This window comes from Tyto alba, unplaced genomic scaffold, assembly GCF_018691265.1.
Source record: "Tyto alba isolate M040663 unplaced genomic scaffold, T.alba_DEE_v4.0 Super-Scaffold_41, whole genome shotgun sequence".
In the NCBI taxonomy this organism is placed as follows: Eukaryota; Metazoa; Chordata; class Aves; order Strigiformes; family Tytonidae; genus Tyto; species Tyto alba.
The window spans coordinates 24380446-24402745 of NW_024881317.1; the positions used below are offsets into that span (position 1 = coordinate 24380446).

The 22300-nt window shown below is 51.0% G+C and overlaps 1 protein-coding gene, 1 long non-coding RNA gene and 2 other non-coding genes across 5 annotated transcripts in view; 1 reads left to right on the top strand and 3 right to left on the bottom strand.

The window, feature by feature from the left end:
• Positions 1-22300, top strand: part of LOC122154580 (beta-keratin-related protein-like) — an 82899-nt gene that overhangs the window by 24678 nt on the left and 35921 nt on the right. The gene's annotated exons all lie outside the window — the stretch shown is intronic.
• LOC122154583 overlaps positions 4597-22300 on the bottom strand; it is a 43834-nt gene continuing 26130 nt past the window's right edge. Inside the window, exons 3-4 of one of the 2 annotated variants that reach the window (XR_006166636.1) lie at positions 21290-21681; positions 4597-4981 (exon numbers count right to left, since the gene is read on the bottom strand). This is a non-coding gene — a long non-coding RNA (uncharacterized LOC122154583). Of the gene's footprint in view, positions 4982-21289; positions 21826-22300 lie in introns of those variants that run through there. The other variant, XR_006166635.1, reaches the window with a different exon arrangement.
• TRNAQ-CUG lies at positions 6408-6478 on the bottom strand. The gene has a single exon. It is a non-coding gene; the product is annotated as a tRNA-Gln (tRNA).
• Positions 13489-13570, bottom strand: TRNAS-AGA. Its single transcript has one exon. It is a non-coding gene; the product is annotated as a tRNA-Ser (tRNA).

Sequence of the window (22300 nt, forward strand, 5' to 3'; positions counted from 1 at the left end):
GATTATTCATCCCCATGACAGAATAGCACAACTATTGATATTGCCAGTTTTGAAAACAATTGTGGAAAAAGGAGATCCACCTCAAGTCACCACTGTTCGCGGAGATAAAGGGTTTAGATCAACTAATTTCAATAACGGAGCTAAAGTATGGGTCCAGAGTTCAAGCGGACCTCCTGAACCAGCTGAAGGAATAGCCACAGGAAAAGACAATACTGTTTTAATCATGAAACCTGGACAGGAAAAATGGGAATATGTTCCTGCGACTAAATGTTATCTGCGAGAATAACTAGATGTCTTAAGATTCTATCGTTTAGATCCTGCTAAGATGGATTTGCCTGTGTATCATCATGGTCCATTTGGGAAAGGCTTTCACACCAGGATGGCCATTGGAAGGTCCACGAGAGACACCGCTTAGGTGGCAATGGAAAAATGCAACCAAGGCAAGACAACAGGATGATTTCCGATGCAAAGCCAATTCTGCCTGTATTATAGCCAATCTTACTTTCAGTACTCAGTATAACGAAACATGTACATACTGGTGGCCTTCAGGACCGGCATCACGATGGAGAGATCGTGGACGTCTTTTTGTAACCTGTCCTATAGATAATTCAAATGTCACTGTATCTAGTAAAGTATCTCTTAAATGTTGTAATGTATCAGGTCTGCCCAATTCGAAAGATTATTACAAATGTGTTAATCGAATAGATGGTCATGAGGTGAAAGCTGCTCATGCAATAACCCTTCCCATGGAAGAAATAGAAACACTAATATGCCATAATAATTCAGTAATGAAAAATCAGTTATGCTGGGGAGACTTCTTTACTATGTTAAAATCTAAACCTCATATTTCTGTTGATCATTTGTACCGCATTCCGTCTACTTGTGTTCAGGTAGCTCAACAATATCAGAAACATGTTATTCATTTCAATATTTCTTTCCCCCTGCTACCATCATGTAGATGGAAAAGGGCATGGTATGATACCCTGTTAGGAGGAACTGGGGCAGGAATGGGAGTTTTAAATTCTACTGATATCGAAACCTTAACAAACAAAGTAAAGAATGCTGGTTATGATGTGGCGGAAGGAATTAGGTTGCAGGCTCAGTGGCTTCCAACTACCTTTACCCCACAAATTGGGTCACTGAACTATGATACAGAATTTTTAAAGATCTTCAATAGGACTGCAATTAATCAGTGGCATGTTGACCACAACTTTAGCCAGATTATGAATTGGACAACATGTACACTGCAGACTTTACATGTCCTTATGCGATGAAACAAAGCTCAGAGTGACTTAATAGCTAATAATGAGCTGATATGGAGAAACATATTTAAGAAATGGATTTCTCAAACCCATTGGGTCAAATTATCTCCACAGACAGTGCAGTGCACAGATTTATTCTGTGCTGGTCAAATAGTCCACTACGATGTTAGCCAACCTGAAGTTATGTGTAAATTTCTAGTACTGCCTGTAATTTGGGGGGAAAAACCACCCTTTGAACCAGAATATTGGCTGCCCCACTCGGAGGGAGATTATATAGACTCTAGGAATCGAACCCATAAATTAGATTTGTGTACGTCCACAGCAAATGGTTTATTGTGTGGACAAAGCTCGCGGTTATATGAACCATGTTTATTGGAACGTTCAGTGAATCTATGTAAATGGACAATTTTGCCCAAAAGCTTTGATATGTTTGTAGAAATTAGTGCTAAGCATGTTTGTATAGTAACAAATGATAAAAATATTATAGAAATGTATAATCTAAGTACTCCATTTTTGGGATGCCTCAGAAATGTATTCTATCTCATCTGGCACGGACAGATGTATACTTTTTATTCAACGCATGAAGAACGACTAAACATGTACTGGCATCCCCAAAGCTTAGGACTTAATGGAACCGGCTTATCCCTGACTCCACTGAAAACCATCATGGAACAAACAGAACATTTGCGACGACACCTAGAACGATGAAATAAAGCTCTGTCAGACTCTGTGATACAGACTGAAATCACAAAGAATCAACTAATGTCGCTAGCTAGCCAGATGGAGAAGGAGACTGCACACCACTGGTGGGACATCTTTACTGGATATTCATCCTCTGCAACACAAGTGTTGAATTTCTTAATACATCCTCTTGTAATATTGTTAGTTATCATTATTATTATTACTTTATATAATTGTTATGTCTGGTATCGTATCAAACGGATAGAGCGAAAATATTGGGCTCTTCCAAAAGGGTCGTGATCTTCACTCATAAGTCAACGGACCGACTGAAACAAAAAGGGGCCCAAACAATAGGCATCAAACCAAAGTTGACTTCTGAGTGAATTCCCCGACCAGCAATCAGCATCTTATCAGCAGACTGAAGCAACCAGCATCTTATCAGCATGAAAATGTAACCCTGGGAACAATCCCTGGGAACTATAAGTAAACAATAGGAAGTAACTATAAATCCCAAATGTAAAGAAAAACAGAAACTCCTCAGACATGCCCGGATCCTGGCCAGATCCGGACATGCCTGAGTGAGGCATATCAATCTACCAGATATCTCCTGTGCGTTTTGTTTAGACTTGTTGGTTAAACTGTATAAAAGCTAGACCCTCTCACAGCAAAGACGGAGACCTCACCAACGAGTGGACGCACTGCGTAGGACTTCCCAATTGCCGGGAAAGGCTCTCCGACCCTTCGCTGTGACGGGGCTCCCCAGCTGATGCAAGGATCTGGATGATGGTAAAGTATGAGGGCAATTGGTGATGTATCTTTCTTAATCACTGTAGCTAGCTTTAAATAGTAATGTCTAGGTGCATTACCTTGCTTATTCTTTCTGCTATTTTAAACTAAAGTAAAATAAGCCTATTTCTTTAGCTTGGTGTCTGCGTCCTTTGTGTTAACCCCGTCAATTGGCAAAACAGCATGCATTGCCATATTCCTGAGCATGGACCAAAATTTTAAACATCCACAAAACAATAATTTCCAGCATTAGATGAAAGTAGCTCCTATTGCCTTTTGGCTGTGGAGCAGGGATATTTGGAAAGTGGTTATAAGGACTCTGTGTGGAGATGGTACCTGTGGCAGTGCCTCTCTGCATGCAGAGCAAGGACGAGAGTTGGTTGCAGTCAAGAGGGGGAACGTGAGGAGCATCTTGAGGAACTGTGTGTGCTGAGGGCTGAAATAGGGATGCGGCCAGTCTGTGAAGTGGAGGAGCAGGAGGCCGTCCAGGCTCTGACCTGGAGGAGCAGGAGGAACCAGTGCCCCCAGGAGTGTTGCTGGAATAGTGGTGACCATGGCTGCCTTCCAAGCAGTTGACCTGGCTTTGATTCCTGGCCAATACTGGCAAATGTCTCTCCAGCCTGGCTCCAGCACAGGTGCCTGAACATATCCTGCACACAAGCTCTTTTGCTCAAATACCACCCATCTTTCCCCTGGGGTTTCAAGCCAATCCCCTGTCTTCCCTGCAGCCTTGAGGCCCGCTGAGACCAGTGCTCTCTAGTCTCTGCTGGCTGGGAGAGCTTCAAGCTGGGCTCCTCACGACAGTGCTGGTACAGGAGCCAGGAGAGAGGCTTTTCTGGCCTGACACAGAGCTGGTCCTGCTGCTGCTGTGGCTGCTTGCACCTGGCAGGGTGCAGATGAAGATCAGTAATTCCTAGGTGATGGCCACGGGACAGACCGTGCTTCATGAGGCCAGGTATGCGATTTGGCTGGCTGGTGGAAGCAAAACTCCTCTTTACGTTATGGCTCAAAGGCCCGTCTGTCTGTCTGAACTCACCCTGGGGACACTGACCTACCCTGTCCAGGCTCTGACATTGCAGATACATCCTGAATTTTACTGGGATTTGGTGTAACGATGATCCTAGTGACCAGAGAAATAATACACTCTTCTCTTGCAGCTCGTGGCCTGTGGACCAAGAGAAAAGCAAGAGCCTCTCTCAGCTAGACTCTACTGGAAGGGAGTGAAGCTTCCCAACTCTCTGATTACAGGGTTTCTTAAAGAAACAAACCACCTGCCTTGCTCTGCTGATAGCCAGAAACCATTCTGGATGGTGGGCCTCTATGGACGGTTTGTGTTAGCACAGTATTGCCAGACTCCCACTCTGTCAGGAGCAGTGCTACAAATTGCTGGAATTGTGAAGAGGGGCATCGTGAATGTGTATGTTCATTCTCTGCTGAAATGCCCACACGAACCTCATCTGGCAGTCACACTGCCTCCGTCTGGAGATCACAACCAGTGCTTTCCTCCTTTCCACTCCATACCCATCCCCTGGTGTTTATTCCCACACCAAAATAGTAAAAGAGAGAATTGCCAGGTCTCTTTTTCATACGATTTTGTGAACAATAATTGAGAGAACCGAAATGCTATTTCAAAATATACGTATTAAATTTTACAATGGAGAATTCCGCAAATGACCCCCAGGGCCATAATCACCAGGTTACAGGCCCATATTCAATACCTACAAGGCTTTTTAGTGCTCTGAAATGAGTCCAGGGAACTTAACCAACAACCACTGTTAAGCTCAGGACAGAAGCCATCGCCTATCCTTGCAGAGAAGATGCTTAGCTGGGAGAGGAGAAGAACAAACTGCCATGACTCTCTAGCTCGGCTGCACAAAGTCTTTAATGAGAAGGGGGGAAATGCAGTGGAACAGAACAGAGACCAAGGAAAACATCTGCAGGATTGAGGGAAGCACAGAGGATGGCCCGTTCCCCAAGGACAAGCTGCATACAAAGAGCTTGCCTTTTCCCATTCTGCTCTCCCTGGTGGCAATGGCAGCGCACCAAGAGCGGTCCCTAACTCCAGAATCCTCTCCCTTTCAGCAGCGGGTTCAGCAAAGCAGAAGAAAAGGAGCCCATTCCAGAGGCTCAAAGCAAAGGAGAGCCAGAGGAGACACGGCCACGCCAGCCGTGCAGCGAGGAGAAGTGGGCACAGGTCCCTCCTGCCAGGTGGCATGAAGACATTCAGACTGTCTGCAAGACATGTCCATGACCTGTTGGCCTTTGTTGGTGGTATGCTGGACATCTGCAAAGATGGAGACTCTATAATAATCCCTGGGCAAGTGTTTCCCATGTTTGACCAGCCTCACCGTAAGACAGGGCTCCTCTGTGTGGCACTACTTGAATTTCCACTCCTGTCCATTGCTTCTCGATCTTTCCATTCTACTGACGTTTTGCTGTCTCTCTTTTGCCAGATTCTTTCTTTTTGGTGCTCTGGTACAAGATCAGGGTGCTCCACCCACAACTGGTGGTGCCCCAAGATTGGCGACAGGCTCACGGTCACAGTAGAGAGCAGGTTCTCCCTTTCCATTGCAGGGATGACAGAGGTGACAGCCCTTCAACCGTTCAATTGCAGGGCTAAGCTGAGGCAGAGAAATATCAACTTGAGTCACCACCATGGCAGCAGTTTAGCCCACGGAGAGAGAGACATTGAGAAGACCCAGACTTACCTCGTTCTTCGAGGAAAGTGAAGCAAGAGAGGAGGATGCAGTTTTTGGAGCAGCACAGGCTTTTATGCTGTGTCCCAGAGCCCTGTGGGGCCACAAACATTTCTTTGTTCTCAAAGCATCTTCATGTCTAGTAGTTGCCGCTTGTTGAGGCCTCACTGGTGTTTAAGCCCTTGTCTCTCTCACCTGAAATATTTTGCTTTAAATGAATATCAACTATACAGCAATATAATTGATTTATGTCCAGCTCTCCTAAGACCAATTGGTGCAGAGGTCTCAGGATGCTTGTGAATAGATTTTAAGTGGCTTTCCGTCACACAGATCACATTCCTTACCTCACCTTCTTACACAGTGAGCTTGGCAATAAGTCATGCTGAAATTCAGCTGTTAGAGACATTGCAAATCAGCACTCAAGTGATTTCAATTCACAGCCTCAGTTAAACCCTAGGAGACACCTCTCTCCCAGTGAGTCATTGTGTGTGTTATGTTCTGTGCTTAATTGTATGCACATATATATAAAGAGAGAGAGAGGGATTTAGGATACCTTATAGTAAGCTAGTGTGAATCTTGTCATTCTCAAATCTGTAGTTAAGTCACTGTTTCCATTATAACATACTCCACCAAATCACCTTGTTAATCTTTAAATTGACCAATCATTAGGTGCTGCTAAAATTTAAACTTTTGACCTACCTCGCACCATTAATAAATCTCAAATTGCTGCTAAATCAAAACTGTGTCAGCTCTCCGGGGATGTGGCAAAGCTCTGCAACAGGGAGAGATCATTGGGGGCTGGGGGCCAGTGCTCAAAAAAGCTGCAGAGGTTTGGTGGGCATAAGGCACAAGAGGGGGCACTGATGTCAGTCGCATGGCTGGGAGCACAGGAAAGGAAGGAAAATCAGAGTAAGGTCAACCTGACAGAAAGGCTGTTATGTGTAACCATGCCGAGGAATGTCCTGGGAGTGCCAAAAGTTTGAGGTCCCACTGAGATTTGAACTCAGACCGCTGGATTCAGAGTCCAGAGTGCTTACCGTTACACATGGGACCTCCTTCACAAGCACTGTCTTTCCCCTGAGGCCACCCTCGTGGAGGCTTCTACTCCTGGCTGAGCCTGGCTGTCTCTCCATCTCCGTGGACATCACCAAGTACAGTCTTCCTCCAGGGCCACTGGCTGCTCTCTACTCACCGGGCCTTTCAAGGGAGTGGCAGAGCTCTTTGCACAAGCCTCGCGTGCCCTCTCTTATAAGAGCCAGGCTGGTAAGCGCTGAGAATCTTGCTTTTGCCTACTTGGACCAGGTTAGGTAGTTTCCAGTAGAACGTCTTCCACGGTGCACCTCACACGGTACATTCATGGCCCAGCAGCTGAAGGTTCAGTCCTTGCACTTGTGGTCTCTGCTGCTGCCTCCCTTTGCCCCCATGTTGGACAGTGTGTCCATCTGCCCATGTAAGTTATTGCCTCTCCTGTTTCTCACCTTGTAGCTCATACTAAGCAGCCATTACCCAGATATCCTTACTCCCGGTTCCAGTCCTACCCGAGCTCCTGACCTTGCTGAACAAGGTGACCAAGAGAGAGGGCAGGGGATGAGCTTCAGTAGAGGGAAGAACATAGCAGGAGTACCCAAAGTAGCTTGTTATGTGTTGCACAAGCTGGACTTCCTTCCTCTGCTGGGGCAATCTTGGCTGACTCCAAACTCTGGTCCTCTCTTCCAGGACTCGCTGTCCCCTTGTGCCCCAAAGTGGCCTCTCCCTCACTGGAAACCCCATTTTCTCTCCCGAGGCTGCTCCAGACTCGGCAAGGTTTCAATGTCCAGCCTGAGGGAACTTTCCCTCATGTCCTGGCACCAGCACACTGCCGGCCCAGAAAGGGTCCATGCACACAGCCAGGAAAAGCTGCAGTGGTGCGTTCCTCCTTCTGCCAAGGTTTGAGCCTGTGTGTTGAGAGCAGGGCCCTTCCTCCCAGCAGTCACACAGGAGGAAACCCATGTGGGGACACTCTATTGGATCTCAGACTTAGCCCGGGACACTGAGGACACGACGTCCTGATACCTTTGCATTTCCTAAAGCATTGGGCTGGCATCTGGTACTTCTGAACCCACACGACAGAGCACGCCGTCATACCCAAGCCTAAGATATCAAATGCCAGGTCACATTCAGAGGAGGCAGGAGAAACAGCTAGTCACTGGAGAAGGGTTCAATCTCTACAGAGGCACAACTCTGAAAGCTTGTCCCGGAGAAGCAGCATTGCTGAGGGCTTTCCTCACATATCCCTGGGATCTGCAGGGCCCAGGTGGGTGGGAGCAGCGAGAGCAGGGCCCAGTCTCTGAAGGCCTTGTAAAAAGGTGGAGGAAACCCCCCTCCAGGGGCTGCAGGCACAGGGAAAGGGACAGCTTTTTCCCATCCACGTGCTGTAATGCCATCGGAAGGGACATGTCTCTTCTGGGGTCAGACAGTGGATCTCCAAGCAACAGAGGATGTTCCTGGGGTCCTGCCCAGGATCACTGGTCTCACCCAGCACTCAGGGATCCCAGAGGGGCTCTGTATGAACAACCGTATGGGCCTGTGCAGGCAGCTTCCTTGCTCAGAGCATATTGTCCTTGGTTTCCTTCCTGGCAGAGTTGCCTGCTGGGGCTAACATGGTCCCCAGCCCATTTCCTTCCCCAAGGCTATGGTAACTGCTGCTACCTATGTAGCCTCTGATGCTACTCTTCCCTGCAGGATCCTGTGTGGAGGACAATCTGTGCCATCCTTAGAGGCTTCAGAGAGGAGGCAGAGATCTCCCAGAGCTCCCCAGCCCTTGGGAGATGCAGGTCACGCCAAGCTGGCCCACACAGGAGGCCAGGCCACCCCCAGCTCCTGCACTCCCGAGGTCTTTCTGGCAGAGGGCAGGCCTTGGCAAGCCAGAGAGCCACCTTCACACAGAGGAAGCCCCCTCACCTTCTGCTCTCCAGGCTAAACAAACCCAGCTCCTTCAGCATCTCCCTCAATCACAACGTGCACCAGCATGGAGTTTCTCTGTCCTGTCAGCAGTGTTGGAGAGAAATGCCCCAGTGTCGGGGGAGACGAAATGGAAATGCATGCTAGGACTTGGAACACACCCCTCAGCCTGAACACGAATCCCCAGAGCCTGCTATGTCCCTCTTGGCCTCATACTGGTGGGCCTTTAATCACGCCTGCCCCTCTTCCCACTGATGCTGGTTGTGTTTGCAGGTGAGGAACTGCCAATTCAGGGAAACTCTCTGGCTTGAAACCCTGCTGGTCAATGCCATGTCCTGGATTTTCACCTACCGTCTGTGCCACCGCATCCGCAAGAAAGAAGGATGCATCTCAGGGGCTTTCAGCTTTGGGATCAGAGGGCGGGGTAGCTCCCTGATGATAATGAGAAGGAAAAGTTGCCTGCTTTTCCAGAAAAGGGGAAGAAGGACTATGTAGGGAACTATGTAAAAATGATGATAAAGCGGAGCAAGTTCCGTGGAGGTTCCCTAGGTTAGACAGGCGCCAGGGACTCTGTGGTGAGGCTGGTCAAACATGGGAAACACTTGCCCAGGGATTATTGTACAGTCTCCATCTATGCAGATGTCCAGCATACCACCAACAAAGGCCCAGAAGAGCCTCTTCTACTTGTGCCTGCTTTGAGCTGGGCTTGGTCTGCATGTTCTCCACCCCAGGTGTTCTGTGATTGAGTGGGACACTGCTGGATTCCCTCAGTCAGGAGCAGCCATCAAGTTTAATGGAGCAGACGGTAGCTGGGGCTAGTGCTCAGGAGCCTTAGAGCAACCGGCCATCTCGTCCCGACCCTGCAGCTGCTGCTGCTGCTCCCACCGTCCATCCCTTGCTGCTGCCATAGCCTGCCACCTCATCCAGCATCAGCCTGGCACTGCTGCCGGGAGGTGACTGCGGGGCTACCCTTCCCAGCTCCCACCAAGGGCTGCTGACAGGCACTCCTTCCCGGGACCTGCCAATGGAACCGCCACCAAAAGTACCGCTCTGCACATGCCAACGTGTGGGAGCACAACCAAGAACCCACCCAGCTGCTCACTCCTTTCCCCTCCTTCAGTGGGGTGCAGGGCACTGAAAACTGGATCAGAAAGCTCATGGGTCAAGTCAAACACAATGACATGGCTTAGCAGAAACCCTTGTGGGTAAACCAGCCTTGACATGGGAAAAAATAACTTTGTGCTATTTAAAACAGACTCATGTAGTGAGAAAACAAAAAGGCTAACATACAACGAGCGCCTTTCCTCTCCCCTATCCCAGGCTCAAATTTACTCCTTCACTCCAGACTCCTTTACCAACACAAGTGAGATGCCTTATCCCTCTGGTCTTTTCTGCTATTTTCTTCCTTCCCCCTCTCTCTGCCTGGTGTTTCTGCCCTTTGTGGAATACGTTTTTACAGAGGGGCTCCAACCTTTGCACATGGCTCATCTGTGTCATGGGGTGGGTCCGCTGTGGAGCTGGAACTGGCTGTGTACCACACGGGGCAGCTCCTTACCTTGTCTGACAGAGCCCACCCTGCAACACCCCCTAACCCCTCCACTACCAAAGCCTTGCCATACGTAGCCAATACAGTGCCCATTGGGAATACCGTATGGCATGGCACAGGTCTCCACCTGGCCCAGAGGGAGGCATGTTCGCTCTCTCCTGGGCTAACGTGGCTGCATGCTGTGCCTTTGTTTGAATTAAAAAGGCACGGCACCCTGCCTGGTTTCTTCTTAAGCACTGGATACGTCCATATCTGGTACAGTTGTCTCGTATCAGCTCAGAAATCAGCAAGTGAAAATGCAGCCAATGCTGGGGCAACAATTATTATTCCTGTTGTAGAATGTGCAAATAGGCCAGGTGGATCATTTCTAGCACAAGTTTCTTGATCTACAGGACTTGGTCAGATATGAGCATCTGTCACGTTTCATGCTGCATGAGCATAAGCAATTTGTTTTGCAGGACTCTACCCATAAGCTGTTCCTGGGCTAAAATCTGCCTTGTGCTGCTACAAATTTTTGGGGGTGGACGATTCACTGGTGAATCCCCGTGGAGCCCTGATGAACGACGAAGTATATCTGACCAGGATGTGCCTTCGCATGCATACACAGAGGGTGTCATTTTCTTTCAGTTGTCATTTTCCTATTAAACACCACAACCAAGATGTGATTACAATGCTCTGTGACTGGCTGACAGCCAGTTCTTGGCCCCACCAGACCCACCTGCTCTCAGGCAGACCTGTGATTGACTGTCAGGAGCAAGGAATCCTAGCCGTGTACCCAAAAGCACATCAGGCAAGGAAGCTCCCACGAGGAAGATGCAACTTCTGACAGCGCCATTCCCCATGGGATCTCATATTGCATTGTGAATGCCTGGCGGCCATTTTTGACATTGTCATGCCCTCACGTTCTCAGATCTCCCTCTGATGGGCTGTCCACTTCCTTTGGACCAAGAGGTGTTCAAATATAACAAGATATAGCACGCAGTGGTATCCACTGTGGAATGAAGACAAGCAGCTGGCACAAGCAGTATTCCCGTGGATGGACCATCACCTGCAGAGCAACCTCGCAGTCAACACCCAAGCGATTGTCTGGTTTCTGGCCCATCAGGTACTAGGGCAGCAGGGAGCTGCACTGCAGATCCCCGCGCTGTGTTCCTGCATCTACCTGGATGGGGACTTTCTCTTTGGCAGCCTGAGCTGGCTCTGGGGGAGCTGAAGGAAACCCTGGGGAGAGGGAGCAGCCTTGGGTGGAGGGGAGCTGTTCTCCAGCGAGATCATGACGGCTGTAACCCTGCCCAGAAATCCATCTCCCAGGGGGCTGCGGGACTTTACCTGGTGTAAATGTCAGTTCTTGGAGAATCAAGGAGGGAAACAAGAAAGTTCAGCATAGAACTACCAAGGGCATCAATTCCCCTCTTTTAGCTGTGCCCATAGTGGTGCCGCAGCCTAATGCGCAAAGGACCCTGATATAGAGGAGAGCAGGGTATGTATGTTAACAATACAATTGTGTTGACCAATGAACTTCCTCATGTTAAGGGTGGGCTAATCAGGCATTATTGCTCAGGAAATCAGTATGTTGTTCTCTGGTGCAGCTGGTGTGGACGTATGGTCAGCGGGGTGTTAACCTTCGTGCTTCTAACCCAATGTCCCATGCAGGTGAAGGGGGTTTATACTACAGTCAGGTCCATTTCTGTTAGGACTGTCGTTACATACCTGGGGTGCTTTTTGAAATACAATTCTCCTATTGTTTTATCGTCTGCATGGGGTGTTCTCAGCCACTAAGACCCAGTTTAGCGTGGGTCGTCAGGTCACATTGACCCTGAGGTAAAAGCTCTTATTCCTCCGCAGGGTTTGTTCTTCTGAGGAAGCTGTACAGCATTTAGGGCCTTTCCTTACACACCAGCTGCAAGGGCCTTCCCCTGCCTGTGCTGTGCTGTGCTGTCCTCCCTGAACAGCTCCTGGCTTGGCCTGCCTCCTGGCACAGCCCTGCCCTTGCTGATCCCCAACAGCCGAGGGTGGCCTCCACCCCCATGCAGGGTGCCAAAGAGACAGAGAAACCCCTCCTCTCCATGCCTGGTGCCATTCCTGTCCTACCCAAAACTGTTGGCAATGGAGGTGGCTCCCAGTCATCCCAGGGCAGGGCTGGCCCATCGGACTGGGTGGTGGACAGTCTTAAATGCTGCGTGTCCTCCCAGGAAGGATCTGGGCAGGCTCAGCTGGTAGAGCCTCCCGTTGAGGGCGAGGGACGAGGCCTGCATGTTTGGGCTTGTGTTTGCTGGTTCCCTGTCCCATCCACAGGTCAGAGCATGCAGAAACCAGGAAGAGGAGGCAAAAGCAAAGCGGGATGGAGAGGGCTGGGATGTGAGTGCCGATGTCGGTGTGGAGAGTGTGGCCCCAGGCTGCCTGCTGCAGGGGGATATTTCTCAGGGGAAAGCATTCACTGCGGAGCAAGACGTCCATGGCTCCGCTCCAGCTGCCTTCTCAATTGCCCCTTTCCTTCTTCATTCATCCTCACATCTCTCTATAGTTCTTTTTCCCTTGCAGTGCTTCGACAACCCTCAATGGCATGGCAGTGGGGAACAGACCATGCACCAGCAACGAGCTTGTCTCTCCTCTTTCTCCGGAATCTCGCTGCGTGTGCCCCTCAGGGTTTCCATTTTCCTCAAGATGCTGCACCACACAGGCAGGATACCAGCAGCTCCTACTCTGCTTGCTGCTCTGTTGGGAGCAGCTGGGTATGCAACTGAAAGAAGCCCTCCGGGAAGCCTCTGGTTCTTTTCTATCCCACCCATCAGAGACTGTGATGGCAGGGGACAGTCTCCTGATGCCACAGCCACCACCGCGTCCTCTTTTGTACTTCCACGTCTTTCCCAGAAGAGGAGGAAACCCCTCATCATCTCATCCTTAAGCTAAATTTGGGAAAGACCCCTGGGAAAGGGTGTGCATGTGTGCGAGGCCCGGAGTTGGGTCAGGCAGAATATCCCCAAGACGCCAGATCTATGATGTGTCTTCAATTCATTGCTAGCAATGAGGTCCACGTATGCAAAAAAGGACCTCTTCTGAAGCTCATAGTCAGCTCTGGCCCCTCCTCTTCCCCCCACTTGCCTGCTGCTCCACAGCTCTCTGGGTTTGTGAGACCTAAAGTAATGGGCAATTTGTGAGTGCTAGCAAGATGTCAGGTGCATGAGGTGACTTCCCTTCTTCTTTAGCAGTGAGGGCCATGTTGTGCAGGCTCTCTTTGGACATGAGCTACTAACGTTTGAGGCATAGGGAAGAGAGCTGGTGAGGTTGTTCTGCTTGGAATGTTGGATAAGATCAGGCACGTGGTTTTGTGGAAGAGCCAACAACAGTGGAGCTCTCTCATGGCCAATACTGAGCACTGGTCTGTTCTTTTCCCCTATCTTGGAAAGGGAGGAGCAGGATTTCCCATTCATCCGGGAGTTTCGGTCTTGAATGGAGGGTAGGACAAGCGCAGTAGGCAAGGAGTTTTGCTGTGTCCCTGGGCACCAGGGACACAGTGAGCCAAGACACTCGGCTGCAGCGTGGTCCTTGCAGGCAGCCCAAAAATGGGACTGCACCCCGTAGTTGGCAGGATTCGAACCTGCGCGGGGAAACCCCAATGGATTTCTAGTCCATCGCCTTCACCACTCGGCCACAACTACCTGCCCCAGTCCTCTCTGCCCTGCTGAGCACATCCCCTGTGCAGTGACACCCGCCTCACTAGAAGCCCCGTGGTTCACACCTGCACAGAGCAAGGAAGGTACCAGCCTTCCAGAGGCCTTTGGAGGTTTAACCACAAGTACTGTGGCTGTAGATCCCAGCGCCTTGTCCTCAGCTGGGCATCTGGGATATCCTGACATGGGGTGGATGGGTTCACTCTCCAGCTGGAGTATCTGCCAGCAAAGAAAAGCGAAGTGGATGACTGGCATGCAGCTTCTTGGTGTGTAGGGGGGATGTGTTGTGAGAGTGGGAGAGATCTATAGAAAGGGAAAGGTAGAGCCTGGCTGAGGAAATTGAGGAGGGGCAAGGTGAGAATAAATGAGAGGTGTGGATGACTTGCAGGTAGACAGGAGAGAGCTTTTTTGGTGAAATAGGTTGTCCAGATCTTTTTGCCAGCTTGACCAAGCATTGATATCTTCCAGAGCATTGAGCAAAACAACAAAAGACCTGAAAAAACAATCAGTTTCATTAGTGGTACAAAATAGCTCTGATTCCCTTTTAGCTCCACAGCAGCACTATTTGGCAAACTGCACTGAGTAGTAGCAGGTATGGAGATGGTCCCTGTGGATATTCCTGTCTGCATGCAGAGCAAGAGTGGCAGGAGGTCACAGTCAAGAGTGTGAGCACGAAAAGTGTCACAAGGAACTGTGTGTGCTGGCCAGTCTGTGAAGCTTCTCAAGTCTCTGATTCAAGAGATGATTAAATTTAAAAAGCCATGCTCTTTGCTTTCTTGACTGTCAAAAGCAGGGTCGTACGCAGATTACTGTTAGCTACAATAGTTACACACTCCCACTCTGTCATCAGCAGTTCTATGCGTAGAGGGAGTTACAAAGAGGAAGATCATGATTGTGCATGCTCATTTCCCTGCTGAATGCCCACATTGAAAATCTGCACTCAAGTGACTTCAGTGCACAGCCTAGGTTAAACCCTAGGAGACACCTCTCTCCCAGTGAGTCATATTGTCTGTTTCGTTCTATCCATTGGGGTTTTCTCCGCACAGGTTGGAATCCTGACAACTACTGGGTGCAGTCCCATTTTTGGGCTGCCTGCAAGGACCACGCTGCAGCCGAGTGTCTTGGCTCCATAGACACAGCTCCTGCAGCTGCACAGTGCACCCAGAGACACAGCAAAACCCCCTTGCTTCCCACCCTTGTTCTTGCCTCCCTCCAGAAATGCCAGCATGGGTGGGAAATTCTTCTCCCCATTTACAAGGTAGGGAAGTTGATGGAAGAGACCAAAAGAAGTCTAGTTTTGTTCTTTGTTGTGTAGAACTTCAGAGCATAACCACACATCTGAAGTAGCATATCCCAACCATCTGTCTTCCCTACACCTGAAACTAGAGATGCTCCTCTCCAAAGTGAGCCTGTGCAACATGGCCCTTATTGCTAATAAAGAAGGGACTCTCATGGATCTGAGATCTTGCCAGCATTCACAACGTCTTCCCCTCCACTTTAGGTCTCATGGAGGCAGACTGGTGTGGAGCAGCAGGCAAGTGGGGTAGAGGGAAAAGTCCAGAGCCAACTATGAGCTACAGAAGAGGTCCTTGTTTACGTATATGGACCTCATTGCTGACAATGAACAGAAGACACACCACAGATCTGAGATCTTGCCTCAGGTCCTGAGGGTACTCAGCCTGACTCCTCCTCAGCCCCTGCACATATAGACAGCCTTTTCCAGGGGGCTTTCCCAGATTTAGCTTAAGGATGAGATGATGAGGAATGGGTCTCCCTGTGTCCTCCTCTTCTGGGAAAGACGCAGAAGTGCAGAAGAGGACATTGTGGCGACCCTGGCATCAAGACACCATCCCCTGCCATCACAGAACCTGATGGGTTTACTCTCTCACAACCCCTGAGAGAAATAGGGGCTGCTGGTAGCCTGCGTGGGGGTGTACAGCATCTTAGGGGAAACCCTGAGGGGCACATGCAGAGAAATCCCAGAGAAAGAGGAGAAACAAGCCCATTACTGGTGCATGGTCTGTTCCCTGCAGCAGTTCCACTGAGGTTGGCAGTGGCAGTACAAGCAAGGAGAAGCTCAGAGGGGTTGGCAGCATGGATGAAAAGGAAAAGGGGCAATGGAAGGGAGACCTGGAGCAACAGACCTCTTGATCTGCAGCCAAATACTCTGTAGCAGGCAGGCTGCAGCCACACGTCCCATACGCATGTCTGAACCCACATCCCAGCCGTCTCCATCCCCCTTTTGCTCTTTTCTCCTCTCTTGTTGTTGCATGCTCTGACCTGTGGATGGGACAGGGAACGAGCAAACTCAACCCAAGGATGCAGGCCTCAGGACTGCCACCTTGTTCCTTGCCCTGGGAAGCAGGATCTACAAGCTCAGCCAGTCCAGAGACTTCCTGGATTATCTCACAGGATCTAAGTTTAGTGAGCACTCAGTCTGGCTGGTCTGGCCCTGCCCTGGCCTGATGGGGAGCCACCTCCACCCCCAGCTGTGTTGGGCCGGACAGGAATGGCACCGGGCGCAGAGAGGAGGGGTTTCTCAGACTCTTTGGCACCCTGCATGGTGGCAGGGGCTACCCTGGGCTGTGGGGGAGCAGCGAGGGCAGGGCTGTGCCAGGAGGGAGGCCAAGCCAGGAGCTGTTGGCACACCACAGCACAGCACAGCATGGGCAGGGGAAGGCCCACACGGCTGCTCTGAAAGGCAAGGTGCTAACTGCTATACAAGTACAACTTGCTTAAAGGAACAAACACTGCCTAGGACTAAGAGCTTTTACTGAAGGGTGACCTGAAGACCTCTCTTAAATCAGCTATCAATGGCTGAGAACACCCCATGCAGACGACAAAACAATGGTAGATTTGTCATCAAAAAGCACCAGGCATGTAACCACGGCCACAAGTGCGGCTAACCAAAATCTAGTATAAAACCACTCCAAGTACATGTGACAAGAATGTATTGATGGGAAAATCACAAGTTGCATACATTTCCAATATGAACTCATTAGCTCACTCGATAGCATGAGTAAGGTGACTGGTTAGCAGAACTGTATTGTAACATACATAAAACCGTGCTGTCATCCCTACTGGGGTCCTCCATGAATCAGGCTGAGGCATCACTATGTGCACCCCTCGTCCCAGGGTTTCCTTCAGCTCCTCCAGAGCCAGCTCAGGGGGCCAAAGAGAAAGTCCCCATCCAGGGTGATGGACGGGAGAGGTGGGGAGAAGGGCAAGGCAAGGCCCTTAAGCTTCCCACCCCAGTCCCACTTCCAGTGAGGTAGCCAGGCAGACATGTATCCAGCCTGGGTGAGGGCACAGGATACAGGAAAGGAATGAGGCGTGAGTGCTGGCAGTGCCAGGGAGCATCAGGCCTGGCTGTGAGAAGTCCCAGCTGGCATCCTGGGGGGAGCAGATGTGGCGCAGCGGAAGCGTGCTGGGCCCATAACCCAGAGGTCGATGGATCGAAACCATCCTCTGCTAATGGCATTTTTAATTTTTTTTTTTCTTTCTTGGCTTTTCCAGCAGCAGAGTAGCTACCTCTCCCTTGCATCTTTCCCAGCAAGCTTTAACATGCACTGCTCCTGCTCTCTGCGCACCCATGGCCATGGCCCTCCTGAGCTCCCACTCCCTTCTCTCTGCCACTCACCTTATTCTTCCATTGCCTTCTTAGCAGACAGCAGCTCCCAAAGCGTCCCTCAGCAAGACAGACAGCTGCGTGTGGAGCAGCAGGCAGAGCTCCCCACACGAGGAAGTGGGTGTCCTGGGCACGCAGTTGTGTTTCTCCCTTCCAATCAGGCTGCTCAATCTCAACTTCCCAGCTGCCAGCAGGGACCTCCAGGAATCTGCTAGTGGGGAGGAGGACACGGCTGGAGTTAGTTTTGAATACACTGGTGTGATCAACTTGAGCACCAGGGCACTTTCTCCATCCTAGTCTGTTTGCTGCTGTGCCCACTCGCAGGGCCAGCCAGGAGCAGGGCTGAGAAGGTATTCCCAATGGGCTCATTGGTGGCAGTATATGGGTAGGTGTTGGGGTGGAACGTAGAGAAAGGAGTGAGCAACGGGGTGGGTGAGCATCTGTGCTTCTACCAACACAGGTACATACACATGACCACACATACACTTGCATACTACATGCAGAACTGGCACGTGTTTGTCTGCAGATGGGGAGCAGCACCATTACCAGCACCCACAGAAGCACCAGCACCACTCACACAGGCATGGACAAGAGAGACGGTCTGATCCTTTTCTTTGCCCCCAGCTGCTTAGGGTTGGAGATCAGAGATGGACACAGATCCCCTCCCTCCCACATGCACAACAGTAGGTCCCTGGGATCCCTGCCCTTATCATAGCTCTGTGCAGCGTCCATGCCCAGAGCTCTGTCCCAGTTTCTCCAGTGTCATTCTCTAAACCTGGCCAGTCCCTGATGCTGATCTCTCCTAGCCAGTGGCTAGTCCAGCTTCAGGTTTCCTAGCCAACACCTGACAAACTCTGAAAACTCCCAGCGCCAACCACCTTGAGGTCATCTGTGAGTGCAGGCGGCTGGACAGTCTGGGAAGTAGAGGAGCAGGAGGCAACAGGGCACCAGGAGCCTTGGTGGTAGGTGGTAGAGCGTAGATGCCTTCCAAGCAGTTGACCTGGGTTCCAGTCCTGGACAGCGTAGACAAATTTTTCTTCAGCTGGTCTCCACAAGTGCCTTGCCTCCCCTGCGCGAAAAATCCTACTTCACTCAGCAAACTCAGTTCCCATGGGGCAGTCGAGACACTACCCTCGACTCCCCCAGAGCCTTTCATCACAGAGAGGCCTGTGGACACAACCTAACCCAGAACACAAAGCCTCCCTTGGCAAAAGGAGATGACAGAGACTGCTTTCACCATTCATAGATTCTCAGGGATTGATGAAGCACTGGAGCAGGTGCCCAGAGGCCTTTGGAAGTCTCTATGCCTGGGTATCACACTCAGGTTTCAGTGAGGCTCAGGCACTGCTCCGCCCGCCCTGGCTTTGGGCCAGCCCTGCTTTGAGCAAGCATTTGGGCCAGTGATCTTCCAAGGTACCTTGCAGTCTAGAGCCTGCCATGAAACAACAAGCCCCAGAGAGAGCTGTGCCCTCCTTCCTCTGCACCATGGGCAGTAAGGGAGCCTCTTGCCCACAGCAACTGGAGCTCAGTCATTGCTCTGCACTTGGCACATCTCCTGTCCTTTCTCCTTGACTCTCCAGCCCCTCTCCCACACAGCGACTCCTTGAGACCAGCACAGCATTGCCCCAGGGGCTGGTGTGGCAGAGCCCTCTTTCACCAGCCTTCCCAGCTATGTGCAGGGAAGAAGGAAGCCCCCTTGATGCCCCAGGAAGTGTCCACGAGGCAGCACCCACAAAATCCTCTCTTCCTGCTCCCACTTTGCCCTCCAACAATCCTTCTGCTTGGAAGGCAGGCCAGGAGTCTGAGACTGCATACTTCTTCTTCAATAGGCTCACACCAGCAGAGCATTGCTTCTCCCTCTGGGTCATAAAATACCCCGAGGACAGTCATTTTACAGCTTCTCTGATTCTCTGTTCCCATCCATAGGCACCCTCAGGGTAATGATTTTTTTCCTGTAGCCAGTTACAAACTGCCTGGTCAATTTCTGACCACAGCTCTCATCGTCCAGCCACCACAGTAGCCTCCTTGTAGGCACTAGGAGGCTCCTATCAGATCCCTCCTAAGCATTTCCTTCTCCCTGCTAAGCAAGCCCTGTGTCCTCAGGCCTCCCTCACAAGGCCAGAGTCCCTGGCGCCTGTCTAGCCTAGGGAACCTCCACGGAACTTGCTCCAATTTATCATCACTTTTACATAGTTCCCTACATAGACCTTCTTCCCCTTTTCTGGAAAAGAGGACAACTTTTCCTTCTCATTAGTCATCAGGGAGCTACCCTGCCCTCTGATCCCAAAGCTGAAGAGCCCCTGAGATGCATCCTTCTCTCTTTCAGATGCAGTGGCACAGACGGTAGGTGCCAATCCAGGACGTGGCATTGACTAGCAGGGTTTCAAGCCAGACAGTTTCCCTGAATTGGCAGTTCCTCACCTGCAAACACAACCAGCATCAGTGGGAAGAGGGGCAGGTGGGAGTAAAGGCCCACCAGTATGAGGCCAAGACATTGCAGGCTCTGGGGCCTTGTGTTCAGGCTGAGGGGTGTGCTCCAAGGCCTAGCATGCATTTCCATTTCGTCTCCCCACACTGGGGCATTTCTCTCCAACACTGCTGACAGGACAGAGAAACTCCATGCTGGTGCACTTGTGATTGAGGGAGATGCTGAAGGAGCTGGGTTTGTTTAGCCTGGAGAGCAGAAGGTGAGGGGTCTTCCGCTGTGTGAAGGTGGCTCTCTGGCTTGCCAAGGCCTGCACTCTGCCAGAAAGACCTCGGGAGTGCAGGAGCTGGGGGTCCTGGCCTCCTGTGTGAGCCAGCCTGGCCTGAGCTGTATCTCCCAAGGGCTGGGGCTCTGGGAGATCTCTGCCTGCCCACTGAAGCCTCTAAGGGTGGCACAGATTGTCCTCCTCGCCGGATCCTGCAGGGAAGATAGCATCAGAGGCTACATAGGTAGCAGCATTTACCATGGCCTTGGGAAGGAAACGGGCTGGGGAGCACGTTAGTCCCAGCAGGCAACGCTGCCAGGAAGGAAACCAAGGACAAAATGCCATGAAGCTGCCTGCACAAGCCCATACAGCTGTTCATACAGAACCCCACCAGGATCCTTGAGTTCTGGGTGAGACCAGTGAGCCTCAGCAGAACCGCAGGAACATCCTCTGTTGCTTGGAGATCCACTGTCTGACACCCAGAAGAGACATGTCCCCTCCAATGGCATTACAGCAAATGTACAGAAAAAAGCTTTCCCTTTCCCTGAGCCACAGCCCCTGGAAGGGTGTTTCCTCCACCTTTTTACAAGGCCTTCAGACACTGGGCCCTGCTCTCGCTGGTCTCCTTCGGGCCTTCTCTGGTCAGATATTGGACATCTCTGAAGATGGAGACTCTACAGTACTCCCTGGGCAAAGCTTTCCCATGTTTGGCCAGCCTCACGGTAAGACAGGGCTCCTGTGTGTGGCACTACTTTTATTTCCACTCCTGTCCATTGATTCTTGATCTCTCCATTCTACGGACGCTTTTCTATCTCTCTTTTGCCAGCTTCTTTCATTTAGGTGCTCTTCTACAAGATCAGGGAGCTCCACCCACAACTGGTGGTGCCCCAATTGGCGACAGACTCACCGTCACTGCACAGAAAAGGTTCTCCCTTTCCCTTGCAGAGGACTTGGCCAAACGGCGAAGGAGCAGAAAAAAAAACAAGCCATAAGTCTCCAGCTATGATGCACAAAACCTTTAATGAGAAGGAGGAAATGCAGTGGCACAGAACAGAGACCAAGAAACACATCTGCAGGATTGAGGGACGCACAGAGGATGGCCCATTTCCCAAGGACAAGCTGCATACAAAGCGCTTGCCTTTTCCCATTCTGCTCTCCCTGGTGGCAACGGCAGCCCACCAAGAGCGATCCCTAACTCCAGCACCCTCTCCCCTTCAGCAGGGGGTTCAGCAAAGCAGAAGAGAATAAGACCTTTCCGAAGAGCTCAGAGCAAAGCAGAGCCAGAGGAGACATGGCCACACCAGCCGTGCAGCGAGGAGAAGTGGGCACAGGTCCCTCCTGCCAGGTGGCATGAGGACACCCAGCCTGTCTGCAAGACATGTCCATGACCTGCTGCTGCAGGGTCCCGTCTTCCGTCCTGCTCCCGAGGATGAGCCACCGCTTCAGCAGTTCAGACTGCAGCGGGGGAGCGGCAGACACATCCCGGACCCGCCCAGACCAAGGGAGCCCCCAGAAGAGATGGGAACTCCCCCGGCACTGAGGGAGCTCCCAACAGCAGCTGACAGAGACGATCCCACAGCGGTGCTCTGAGGGAAAGAGGTGAGGATGGGGCCCGGCAGGGTCACCACCACCGGCGAGGGCTCGATGAACACCGTCGAGTCAGCGCAGCGGGCGACACAGGGCTCACTGCAGCTGCTTGCAAGTGGGGTTGGGCCAGAGGCACAGCAGGGCCGTGGGGGACAGGGTCTGAAGCAAGACATCTCTCGGTGAAGGAAGCAAAGCTGCAACACAGAGCAGGAAGGAAACACAGACCAAAACATCAACTTGGCTCTCATGTCCACAGCTCTCTCTGCAGATACACTTGGCTGCTCTCCATCCCCATTCGATCCCCACATGCAGAAAATGCCTGCACCTGATCTTTCTAACACACAACGTACGTGAATCCCCTAAGTTGGATTTGAAGCACTGGGAGCAAAGATGTGCCTAACTGGCTGCTGATTGCACCAGGACCTCCTACTGCATTTCCCAGTACAATAGCACAGATGAAGATTGATGCAAGTATCCCAGCACAAATGGGCTGCGTTGAATGGGTGTCTCAGAAATCACCTCTTAAACACACACAGTCTTCCTACAGCTTGTAATGCACTCCTCTGAGTTGCACAGTGCAGGAACGCTGACCCACTTTGGATAGGATCAAGCACAGTGGGTTTAAAGCACCTGAGCATTACCCATGTCCAGAACAACAGTTGTTGCATTGATGAAGCACTTGGCCATTTGATTAGAGAGCATCTGCTGCAGGCGTAAGTTCTGGTGAGGCAGACACCCCTACAGCTGAACCCCATTGATACCCTTCTGCTTGAAAGAACACCCTCTTCCATTTCCCCATTTTTCTGCAGCACG